Consider the following 12,821-nt stretch of genomic DNA (forward strand, 5'->3'; position numbering starts at 1 on the left):
CAAGGCCCAGCCGACGGGCACCCACGATGGCAGATGCCAGGCTCCTGAGTCCCTCAGGGACCCAGGACGGAGGCATGGAGCAGGGTGTCTTCTCCTTCCTCTGGGTACGTCTGAAGCAGCTTTGATGGTTGGGCCTCAGCTTCCTCAGAGATGGGGCTTTCTCCGCTTAGCACCAGCCCAAGAAACCATCACCTGTTCAGAGGCCGAGGCTCAGAGAGAGTCAGACAGAGGGGAGGCCACAGCAGCGCTGGCCTGGAGCCCTGGTGAAGCCACACGGGAGCCGCCCCTGGGAGCGGCCCAAGGCCCGGGACCCTCTGGGTGTGGGAGGAGAGCGAGCACGGCACACCCTCCACACCTGACGAGCCCGACCTCCGAGATTCACGTCCACGGAGGCTCTCCCACAGGAAGGCCCTGGAAACGCCAGCTACGTCCGCACCCATTGTCCACGGCCCCTGGCCCTTGTGCTCAGTTCAGAAAATAAAAGCAAACAAAAATCCTTCTCTTGTCATTCTCTCCAGCTGAGCCAAACGTGTCCTGAGCCCTGCTGTGTGCCTGGTGCCACGCTGAATACCAGGCCTGGGGCGGTGAGTTGCAGCTGGGGCCTGTCCCCAGGGAGCTGCCTGGCCAGGTGGAGTCACCCCTGGTGACTGAAGAGCCTGCCCCACACACAGGGGAGCCCTGCCAGAATTCCGCCCCCCACGGAAGGAACGAGCCAGAAAGTGGATGAATACATGAGGACCTGGATCCATTGGAGAACTAGTGGCGGAAAGGCTGAATCAGGAAGTTGGTAAGTGGTGTGACCGAGTGGACACGGACTCTGCAGGCCCCGTAGAGAGGCATCTAAAACCCTCGCAGCCACCAGGGGACATGACGACCGTGATGATGACGGTGGTGGTGACAACAGCCACCATGACGGAGGAGAAAGAGACCCGGCCTGCCCAGGCTCCTGATTCCCTGCACGCTCACCCGCCTTCCCACACTTCCTCTCAGACGCTGCAGCCTGAGCCTGTGTCACCTGAGCCACTCAACCTGAGAGGAACAGGTTAGACTTGCTGGAGAGTGGGCACCTGGGCCAGCAGCTGGGGACCAATGGCTGGCCGTCGCTGGTGTCTAAACACCCCAGCTCCCTGCTCCTTGGGGGATGACCCTGAAGGGAGCCTCTGTGCCACACCCGGCATCCCCAGGTGGAGGGGGACAGAGCTGCAGCTGCCCGCCACCGTCCTGTGCTAGGAAGCCCGAAGTTTATTATCTACTCACAAGTGTCTCCTGGTGTCACCTCCCCAATAAAGCACTCAAATCCTCCTCTCTGGTCATCTGTTTCCTGAGGAGCCAAACGGCGAGACTGATGGTGGTGATGGGGGGTACCAGTAGCACATTCATAGGGTCAACCACTCGTACTCGTGCTGTGAACTCGGACCACTGCGCCCTGGAGCCCTGGTGAGAGCCTGTCACACAGGCACGACATCGTCATCCCGTTCTGTAGGTGAGGACAGGACTCGGTCACAGATGAGCTGTGTAAAGTCACACAGATATGAGCTGTCTGCAGCTCTGACTCCGGAGCTTGAGGACGTAACCACTGTCCCTCGGTTTGTCTTCCACTGTGTGTAGACAGGACAAGGAGAGGAAGGACACTGGGTTTACTGGGCGTGGGGGAAGGGTCCCCTCTGTCTGGGTTTTCTCCTCTGGGAGTTCAGCAGGGAGTGACTCGACAGCTCCTTGGGGACCAAGAGTGCCCCAAGGAGGGGCGAGAGGAGTCAGGCAGGGAAATCGTTAAGTATCAGTAGAGCACCTACTGCATGCTGGACACTGTCAGGAGCAAGGCCCTTGAAGGCCTCAGGAGGGACATGCAGGTCGGCTGTTTTCCCTTTTTACTTTCCCCTCTGGGGATGGAGCCCAGGGCCTGGCGCATGCTAAGCAAGCACCGTGCCACTGAGCCGCACCCCGGCCTCCAGCCACACTCCAGCTGACCCTGTGGTGCTCAGGCCATCAGATGTCCCTCCAATCCCAGTGGAGGTGCTTGGCCATGATGAGCCCAGGGTGAGGTGAACGTAGCTCGAGTGGACAGTAAGTCGCCCCACCGTGCTCACAGGCGGACATCAGCCTGCAGGTGGGCAAGGTCATCCAACACGAGCCTGTTTTATAGTCAAGTGTCGGACACTCAGCTGAAGGTGAACAGCAGATGGTGACTTGGGCGCTGACCACTGACGCCCACAGCCAAGGGCACACCGGCCTGGAGAACGTTGCATGGAACTCAGGTTAACTGGCCGCATGACAGGGCTGCCCCCGCCACGGGTCGTCAGTTCCTGGCTGCGTGCTGTGGATCTCTGCTGCTGCCCGGCACCTCCAGGGTATTGTACCATGTGAGCCCCACCCCCCAAAGGTCAGAATTCAAAAGCATGGTGCCTACTGAATGCCTCCGGGCTCTGACTCCATCATCAAACGAGAGTCTGTAAGTTGAGTCATCGTGAGTCGGGGACATCTGTGTTGACAAGAATCAGGGGGAATACGCAGGGCACCTGTGGCCACAGGAGGACGGGGTCCAGGCTGTGACCTCCTCCCAGGTCTTAGAACTCTGAACACAGTGCCATTGCAGCCTCAGCCCCGGTGCCACCGGCAGTTGGAGTGGGATCACGTTCAGGGCTGTCCTTCCATTTTCTGCCGCTGGTGACAAGTTAGGAAGAGGGGATGACACAGTGGCCCTGTCATTCCATGTGCCCTGAGCTGGGGCGAGGGGAAGGGACTGTGCGGTTGTGTCTCTGTCGAGCTGGCAGCTCCAAAGGTCCCAGGCATCGCGGTGACCGTGGAGGAAAGCTGTAACAGTCCCGTCAGAAGCCACGCAGCTTCCACAGCAGGGCATGGCTCAGTCCCCAGGCTGTTCCTTGTGATGAGGGTCCAGGCAGCCCAGGGCTCGAGGAGCCTCCTCTTAGCCTCCTTCAGGCCTCAGAGAAAATGAGGAGCCCCGACCATGAGGACCATCACGACGGATGCCCCCCCCCCAGCCCGGGCAGGACCCCTTCCTTTCCTTCCAAGAGCTGTCAGAAACCAGCCTCTGAGCTTCCCACTCGTCTCTTCCTAGACCGTCTTCAGCCTCTGAATGGGCCCTCCTGGCAGGACCACGAGTCCCTGATGCCCACAGGAGCTCAGCACCCGGCACCCAGTAGGTGCTGGGTGCACCTTGGCTGACGAGATGAATGAATGGGAGATTACTACGGGAGTGAGTGACTGCGCTGTGGTCGTCCCCCTCCACCCAGCAGGGAAGTGGGCGGGACCAGCAGAAGCATCAGCTGCCCGTGCAGGGATGTCCACCAGGGGCCAGGAGTGGACGGCTCTCGTTTGCCCAGTGACCACTGGAACAGGTTTTTCTTTTCTGGTTTTGTTTGTTTGTTTTTTTGTGGTATTAAAGTAAAACACAAATTTAACATTTTATGCATTTAAAAGTGTACAATTGAGTGTCATTAGGTGCATTCACAATGTTGTACAACCATTGCCACCACCTAAGTCCAGGACTTTTTCACCACCCCAACAGACCCATATGCATTAAGCTGGCATTCCCATTACCCACCAACCCTATCCTCTGGCAACCGCTAATCTGCTTTCTGTTTCTGTGGATTTTCCTGTTCTGGGTATTTCATATAAACGGAGACTTTGTTTTCAAGATTCTTCCATGTTGCAGCATATGTCAAGACTGCATTCCTTTTCACGGCTGCATAATATTCTGTGGTAGGGATAGACCATGATCTATGTTCTACTCATCAGCTGAATATTGGGTCATCTCCACCTTGAGACAGTTACATAAAGTGCTTCTGTGAACACTCAAGTACAAGTTTTCATTTGAACACCTGTTTTCACTCCTTTGGGGTATGTGCCTAGGAATGGGATTGTGGATCATGATGTAATCCTATGTTTCACTTACTGAGGAACTGTCACACTGTGTTTGACAATAGTGGGACCATTTGTATCCCTCCACTCCACTCTCAGCAATGTGTGGAAATTCCAGCATCTGCACGTCCGCACCATTTTTTTTTAACTTTTTATTTGTTCATTTTAGTTATATATGACAGCAGAATGTATTTGGACATATCATACATTCATGGAGGAAATTCCTGTTCTTTTGATTGTCCATGGTGTGGGGTTACAATGGTCGTGTATTCATAGATGAACTCAGGAAAGTTACGTCCCACTCATTCCACTGTTCCCCCATCCCCCTCCCTTTCCCCCACTCCCCCATGTTCAGTCTGGTGAGCCTCCCCTCCCCCTACCCCCCATTATGAGTCAGCATCCGCATATCAGAACATTTGGCCTTTGTTTTGGGGGATTGGCTTATTTCACTTAGCATGGTATTCTCCAGCTCCCCCCATTTACTGGTAAATGCCATGACTTCATTCTTCCTTCTGGCTGAGTAATACTCCATTGTGTATATATATATACCACACTTTCTTTATCCATTCATCTGCTGAAGGGTACCTAGGTTGGTTCCACAGTTTAGCTGTTGTGAATTGACCTGCTATAAACATTGATGTGGAGGCATCACTGTAGTATGCTGTTTTTACATACTCTGCGTATAAACCGAGAAGTGGGATAGATGGGTCAAATGCACCCAGGATTTTCTACTTTTTGACTCTGGCCATCCTAGTGACTATGAAGGGGCGACTCATTGCAGTCTTGATTTGCATTTCTCTGGTGATCAGTGATGTTTTCACGTGTTCATCGCCCTTTGTGTATCCCTGGAGAAATGTCTGTTCGGATCCTTTCCCCACTTTAGAATGGGATTATCTTTTTGCTCTGAACTGTAAGCGCATCTGTGTTTTAGACTCTTAACAGGGATGATTTGCGAGAACTTTCTCCCTTTCTGTGTGTCACCTTTTCCCTCTCTTCGTAGCGCCCCTTGATGCACACATTTTTAATTTTGATGAATTCTAATTTATCCATACTTTCTTCTGTCGCTTGTGTTCTTGGTGTCATATTTAAGGAACCAAATCCAGAGTCATGAAGATTCACCCTACTGTTTTCTTCTAAGAATTTTATAATTCTAGGTCTTATATTTAGGTCTTTGACCCATTGCAAGTTAATTTCTGTTTATGGTGTGAGGTAAGGGTCTGACTTCATTCCTCTACACGTGGAAATCATGGTGGGTACTTTGATTAGCCAGTTAGAGGTAAGAACACAAGCCTGAGAGGCAGCACACGTCTTGTCCAAAGGCCACCATAGCTGAGAGGTGGGACTGGGGGAATTCAATACCAGATTTGACTCCCAAGCTGGTCCCCTTCCCACGCCCTCCCCACAGGCCCAGGAAATCAGATGGACATGCTCATGTGGCTCTGGACAACTTCTTCCTCCTCTCTGATCCTAGTTTTCTTTCCTGTACGGGAGCTGCTGGTCTCTAAGGGTCATTCCTGGCTTCCCTTGAGCCTCACGGCCCACTGCCTTTGTCTGACATCCCCTTTCAGGTGTGCAGTGGGAGCCCTGCTGGCCAGGACTTTTCTTCCGGAAGGAGCTTCATCCCAGGCCCCGACTGTGAGTGAGGTCTCATCACCCCCCTTGGCCTCCTCTGGAAAGCACTCCCAGCCCCCCTGGAAGTTAAAGCCACAGTTCTGAGGAAAGGCAAGCTGGCTGGTGTGCAAGGGCTTCCCCGCCTGCTGACAGTTTTCTTCACAAGTGTCACAGGGAAGCTATTAGAGACTCAGCTTGCAAAGCACCTGCTGTAAATACCCCTCTCACGGGCCTCTTTACCCAGAAACGGCATCTCCTTCCCAGCCCCCACTTGAAGTCCTGAACCAGGCCTGACCCACAGTGGCGCTCGGGACACGGTTGGGTGGATGAATGACCAGAGGAGACAGCTGCGCACTCTTTTGATGGCCGTAGCTCAGGAGGAGGCAGACTTCCAAAGGGGCCTATGGCAGCTACTCTGCTCTGCCATTGCAGTGCCATGGCTGATGCAAAAATGAATCCGACCGCTGTGTTCCAATAAAACTTTATTTATGCACACACTTATTGTATTTCCAATAATTTTCATTCATTTCAAAGAATTTAGGTCTTTGATTTTTTTTCCAACCATTTAAAATGTAAAAAAAAAAAAACATTCTTAGCTCATGGTTCACATAGAAACAAATGTGTCAGGCTGCCTTTGCTATAGTTTGTATGAGTTAATAGTTTGCCAAACTTAGGCATAATTTTTTTTCTTAGTATAGGAATAATAGGTATTCATTACAGAACAATTAGAGATCATTTGTAAATTGTAGGCGAGGGATGTGGTTCAGTGGTAGAACTATGGCCTGACATATATGGGGCCCTGGGTTCAATCCCCAGCACTGAAAACAAAAATCACTCAAAAGAAATCTGCAAATTGCAAATTAATTAATTAAAATAAAATTAGAACCACTCCTAATTTGAACACAGAAATCACTACTTCCAATGGGCACGTAGGTTCTCACTAGTCTAACCCTGTTCCTTACCTGTCCCTTACCTAGCCACTTCATATGTGACCATTAAAATCAGATACAAGTAAGGATTTAGTTTCTAGGTCCACTATTCATTTCAAGAACTCAGTGCGTACGTGTGACAGTGGATCCAAGGTTGGATATCCCAGAACAGAACATTTCTACCATCCTAGAAAGTTCTACTAGATAGCACTGATCGGTTTGTATCAACTTATATGGATTCAATAAAAAATATGACAATACCCAATGCACTGCTTTTCTGAGTACCTGTGTTCACCTACTATGTTAGAGTGACCTTCTGGACTACTCATTTTTCAGCACCTGTGTGTATTGTTCGATTTCATGCAATGGATTTCCCCTCTGGGTTCCTGCTGCACATTTGTTTCCAGTTTGGGATTCTAATAGACACAATGACAGCAAAGCACTTTATCCTCAAACCTTTGCACCCTTCATTGTTTTGAGGTAAATTAAAGGTTTGACAGCCAGGTCAAAGGGTAAGCCCATGTTTAGGAGTTTTTTAAAAATAGGAACGCCCAGTTTCTTTCCAGAAAGACAGTGATCATACTGCTATCAATAATACATGGAACTGCAATTTCTTGAAACCTCCACAAACAATAGCAATTATAGTAACAAGGCAATTTTTGTAGATGAAAAATTTCCATCTCTTTGTTTTAACTTGACTCTCCTTGACAAAGCGTTTTCTCCGGTGTTTGCCAACCATTTGATTTCTTTGGGCGGGTCTTTGGCCAGTAAAGGGAGGCCATCTGTGTGGCTTAGGTTTTAAGGAAAACTTGCTAGATTTCAACACCTGCCCCTTCTTTAAGTCCTTTAAGTTCTTCAAGCAAGGTGACAGGATTAACATGCCGAAGAGATTAGCAAAGCCCTCTCTATTTCAACAGACTGAGGGTCCATTAAGTTCTCTGTCCTTTTGAATTATCCTTATTTATTATTTCTTTGGGGTTCCTACAATCATGGGTCACCCTAGGAGGTGGTTGTTTGGTGGTTTGTGAATTTATCTACTTGTTGACTTAAATTCATCTGAATTCCTTTACTCCTAGGATACAACCCTTCTTGTCTAATCAGATATAAAGCCACCTAGATTCCCGGACAGCAAGAAGGATCTGCCAGACCCCAGCCAACCAGAGAAACAGTTACTTGTGGTAAGGTGGAGTGGCAAGAGCCAAGATGTATTCTTCCTTGGCCCTTGAAGGTCTGGCATCTTCATTCAGCCATTCATCATGAGCACTTGACTGTACGTTGTGCTGGTGGGCGATTTTTGTGTCTTTGATTTTACCACTGAATGATCGTGACCTTTAGAACGTTAGGGGGTTATCAGTCATCCCCACGGTAGTATTAACTAGTTTTCACGCCGCAATTTTAATTGTATGAAGGCATCTTCAAGACATCTGGGTGTCGTTTGCACCCATAAAGGAGGTGCAATCATTCTGCCCATTGAGGATCAGGGCAGCGAAGTGACCTGCCCTGGATCTTGCAGGAGGAACGGTGGTCTGACTCCTAGTCCAGGGCTCTCGCGTTGCCCTGCCATGCACAAGCTACTGGTCTTCCTGATCCGATGGCCAGACGGTGGAGAGCGCATCTGGGAGGCCCGGGAGAGCGCTGCAGCCGTGATCCTGGGGAGGCACGAAGCTCCCCCCACCCCATTTCATATGGAACCATCTGACTGGGACTCCAGGACACCCGACACCAGATTCGAGGCACGAGGCGGGGCTGGGGCAGCTAAACTCGCCCTCCGCGGGAAGGTCTAAAGCAGGAGGGCGAGGGGTTGTAATTGAGATCCAGTTAAATCAACCTCCAGAGCCGCCCCCTCCCTTAAACCAACCTCAGATCCCCTCCCCCATCCAACTTGATGGGGGTCCTCGGCGTCTCTTCTCCAGTCCCAGTCCCACTCCCGGCCCTCGCGCTCCCTCCTCCGGGACCCCTGGTGCCTCCCGCGGGAGCCCTAGTCTCCTCCACCCGCTGAGGCCGGACTCTGCCCCCGCCCCGCCTTCCTCCTCCCCCCGGGGGCGGTGGCCCGTGGCGGGCGCGCCCATTGGCTGCGGCGCGAGCGAGGGCCAGGGCCGGCAGCGCTGATTGGCCGCGGCGGCTCGGCGGAGCCTGGGAGCCCGGCGAGTCGCTGGGGGAAGCCGAGCAGACACTAGGCGCAGCCGGAGCGCAGATCGTGGACCCCGCAAGTCGGAGCCCAGCGGATTCGAGCCCGGGCCTGGAGGTAAGGACCAGGCGCCTGGTCGCGGGGGGGGGGCGGGCTCTTGCGAGGAGAGCCGAGATGGGGTACTTCTGCTCTGCCCCCAGACTACAAAAACGGAGCATCTTCTCCCAGAAACGGGCCCTCCATCCTCCCAGGACGCGGAGAAAGAAAGGGTCTCTCACCCTCCACTGAGCAAAATAGCTCCGTTTTCCTCTCCTTTCAAAATAGCTCCGTTTTCCCTCCTCATGGCCCAGCTCTGAAATAGGATTGCCCTCCCGGATTTACCCTTTGGAATAGAAGGTTACCCCTACAAAGTGGGATCCAGGAACCTCCTGGGTATCAGAGCCCTCTTTGGAGATGACGCCCCTTCCCTATCCCAAATAAACTAAGTTTGAATCTCTTCCTTCTCCTCTCATCCCCTTCACAATGATGAGCGTCTTCTTAGCTCGTAGATAACAGTGTCCTCTCCCTCCCCCACCCGTGGAAAATATGGAGGTCCTGGGAAATAAGCCCCTCAATAGGACAAGGACATCCTGGGACAGAGACTCTGCAAGTCACCTTCCAACCCCATACGCATCTCCCTGCATCCCCACCTCAGAAACCAGACTCTGGAAACCAGACTCTGGAAATGGATGATTCCCTGCCCTTCCCCACCCCTAAGAGAGGGGAAGCTGCCCCCTCCACTCCACTAAGGCACCTGGGGCTGTCCCCCTTCCCCCTGGAATGGGGATGTTTGAGGAGAGCCTTTCACACCCAGGAACAAGGCCGCGGTCTGGCCATAATCCCTGAATTCTCCACCTCTTCCTAACCCTTTCACCCAAATCCCACCCTAAGACCCCACACCCACCCTCCCACCTCTCTCAAGCTCTCCCTCCCCGACCTCACAGCCCCACTGATAATCCCACCCCAGTTCCCTCACTCAGGGAGCCGGAGAGGACCTGAAGCCCTGGGCACTGTGACCCTAGGCCTGGAGACCCTTCTAACAATGGAGATGGCCTCAGGCAGCTGGGCCAGTGAGGACCCCCCCCACCTCTACCAACACATACACACCTCCTCTGAGGCTGTCCTTCCTCCTCCTAGAGAAGCGGTGTCAGGGCAGAGAGGGGCTGCTGGCCCTCTTCCAAGAAACCCCCACTTGCTCCCTGGGTCTGCCCCTCAGATCTCCTGTGGGCATTGCCTAGCGGAATTCCCTGGGCACTCGGCCAAGAGAGATGGATGCTGCTGGGCCCATACATTTGTCTAGGGACAAAACTGGCTTTGCTCTTTTGGTGAGGCTGGACTAAGGCAGGATTCTGTGACCTAAGGGGGGCTTGGGGACAGCTCTCAGGTAGACCAGGTTGGTTGGGCAAGGGAGGGAAAGCAAATGAGTTTTGCCTTGTTCTTTGGAGCTGGCACCACAGCATGAAGTATAGAGAATGTGCTTCCTCGAGGCCAAAGGTCGGCCCCGGGGAGAGGCAAACAGCCAGTCTAGCATCCTAAGACCTAAAAGGGATTCTGATGAAGGACTCCGACCCTTCCTCTGACAGTTGGACAAACTGAGGCACAAAGAGAGGAAGAGACTCGTTCAAGGTCACCCAGCCAGTAAGTGACAGAGCCAGCCACCGCTCCTACAGGGCCACAGGGTCCCCATGCTAGCTGCAGTCCTCACCTTGTCCCCACTTGTCAGAGGAAGCACCAAGGATCTGTAAAAGTCATGCAGCTAGGAATGGGCAGAACTGGAACTCAGAGCCACCCCCAGCCAGCACCTGGAGGAGCCCCTCGTGGGTGTCTGCATCCAGTGCTCATGGGTGTCTGCATCCAGTGCTCACCCGTCTGGAGGTCTCATTGAGCCCTCTGTGGAATCCAGGCTTGCCAGACTCCAAACTGGCCCAGAAGAGCAGAGCGCATCGGTGGCCATGTGCTGGGGCACTGCTGCCACTGCAGGGGCACTGCTGCCCCAGGAACTCCAGAGGGTCCGGAGGAAGTCACATCCCTTCCCTCTAGATAACCGCCCAGTCCCTCTGGTTCCCTGCTCCCTGCAGGAGTCTCATTCCTGCTCAGATCCCTGCATCCTTTCCTGCGGCACCAAGGGGGAAACTCTGTCTGCAGATCTCTAGGACCACCCAGCCAGGTAGCAGCAACCTGGTTCCTACCGATGAGAGAGTCAGGGGTAGCAGCTCTCCTCATTCCTACCTCTGCCCAGCTCCCAAGGGAAAGGGTCGTGATCATGCTTCAACTAAGAGCTGAGAACCAAGTTCAAGGTGAAAGTTCAGAGATGAGGGTAGAGGTCCTTGGATCTCCAATCTGCCGCGTGGTGTGTGGTCCTAGGAAAATCTTTCACCTCTCTGTTATCATCCTCAGGGTTAAATGAGTTAATAGCTCACAGCTAATGGGGAGAAGCCATGATTACGATTTCAAGTGCAAAGTCATAAACCTTTAAAGCCAGTGGGTGGGGGTAGCTCCGCTTCCAGAACTCAGAACTTTGCTGTACATAATCTTGCCAGTGGACACAGCCATCTCTTCCCTGAGAGGCAGTGCAGGGTGTGGGCTTGACCTGGACTCCAAAGTCAGATAAAGCTGAGAGGAACCCCGCAGCTGCTCCCTGGGGCACCTGGAGCAAGCCCTTCCCTTCTCTGAGCCCCAGCTCTGCATCTCTGAAAGAGGTCTGTTGTAGGTGGTCATCTGATAAGAGAGGGGTCTAGATCAGGAGTCTCACCCTCCCAGGCTGACACTTGGGGTGAGCTCTTCCTTCCTGTGCATGGTGGGATGTTGGTCGTCCTCCTGGCCCTCTACAGGCGAGGTGTCCACAACACCACCTCTGTTGATAGAAAATGTCTCCACGTGTGATTGGATGTCCCCTCCTCACCAGGGAGAACCACTGGCCTGATGGGTGGGTGGAACACAGCCTGTGCGGAGCCAAGACCGCTTCCCCTCTTTGCAGAAGTTCCTGGCTCTGGTTTCTGCTTGACTGGGGGTTGGGGGGGGGAGGTGGGCAGTTGTCCAGCTGCTGCGCCTCCCAGTGTAGTAGTCCATCACATCACAACTGTAGTCCATCACATTTAAAATAGCACTTGCTGGTTTCCAGACGCCTTTAGGTCTGCTACACTAGATTTGCGATTTTACAGACCAGGAAACCAAGGCTTTTAACTGAGGTTTAAAGACTTGCCTGAGGGCATCTGGCCTCCCTGCTTTAGAGGGTGAGAAACTGCCCAGGCCAAAGGAGCTTTAGAAACGTGAGCGCTCGGTGCCTTCCTAGGGAGATAATTGGCAGACTCTCCCAGAACCTGAACCTGCTGCGGGTCCTTGGCCCAGCAGCCCTGCTTCGAGGAATCTGCTGTGGGATGCTCACACAGATGACCTGGGAGTGTCCAGTGCAGGGCTTGGTCACACCCCTCTGGGAAGGGTTCATGTTCGGTGCATCCACGTGGGAAATGGACAGTGTTTCTAGAAGAATGAGGTAGATCGATGTTGCTGACACAATTTAGTGAAAACAGTAAAGTCACGGGATCAATACCTACAGGATCATCTGTGTAGACTGGAAAAGAAAAGATAATTTGTAAGTACACATGAAAATGGATCGGTAGGGAACTGGGGGGCAAAGAAGAGACACATATATTATGTGAATGCGTTTTTGAGGGAAGAATAAAGAAAGGAACGCCCTGGATAGCTGTCCCTGCCCCGGCCACCAAAGTACAGCCCAAAGAGGTCTCGGGGGCTTGCCGGCACCAGAAGTTGCCAGCGGCAGAGACCGGGGCCTCTGAGCCTCCGGAGAGGCTGGGGCTGGAGAGACAGGACCTGAGGCCCCAGGAGGAGGAGCCTGCTCCCTTGCAGTGGGGGACCTCCTTCCAGCCCTGTGGAGGTGCAGCTGCTGTGAGACTGGCCCGATTGCTCCCCAGGTGTGACAGCCTCAGCCTAGCCACTCTCAGGACCTGTCTCCCCGGGTTATTGTGAGGATTAAATGGAACCTTGTGTTCAGGCCCCTGGTACACAGTCGGTACTTAATTAACGTGAGCCCTGATCTCTCTGCATCTGTCCAGTGCCCCCCTGCCCCTTGCCTGCCCCCTGTCAGGAGGCAGAGAACAAAAGCTTCCTAAGTGACAGTTGGGGAGCCTGGGGCCTCTGAGAAAGCTCACTGGGTTGAATCAAGGTCCCCCCCCCCTCCATCTTGTCCCCTGCGCCTCCAGGAGGGAGCAGTTGGG

General features: G+C 53.1%; 1 protein-coding gene across 1 annotated transcript in view; it reads left to right on the forward strand.

Annotated features, from left to right (window-relative positions):
- The first annotated feature begins 8,581 nt into the window (after positions 1 to 8,581).
- The window catches only part of Abat (4-aminobutyrate aminotransferase), a 79,882-nt gene continuing 75,642 nt past the window's right edge, over positions 8,582 to 12,821 (forward strand). Inside the window, exon 1 of the mRNA XM_027940726.2 lies at positions 8,582 to 8,664. The gene's annotated coding sequence lies outside the window, so the exon portion shown is untranslated. The remainder of the gene's footprint in view (positions 8,665 to 12,821) is intronic.

The sequence above is a fragment of the Marmota flaviventris genome, chromosome 19 (genome assembly GCF_047511675.1).
Source record: "Marmota flaviventris isolate mMarFla1 chromosome 19, mMarFla1.hap1, whole genome shotgun sequence".
In the NCBI taxonomy this organism is placed as follows: Eukaryota; Metazoa; Chordata; class Mammalia; order Rodentia; family Sciuridae; genus Marmota; species Marmota flaviventris.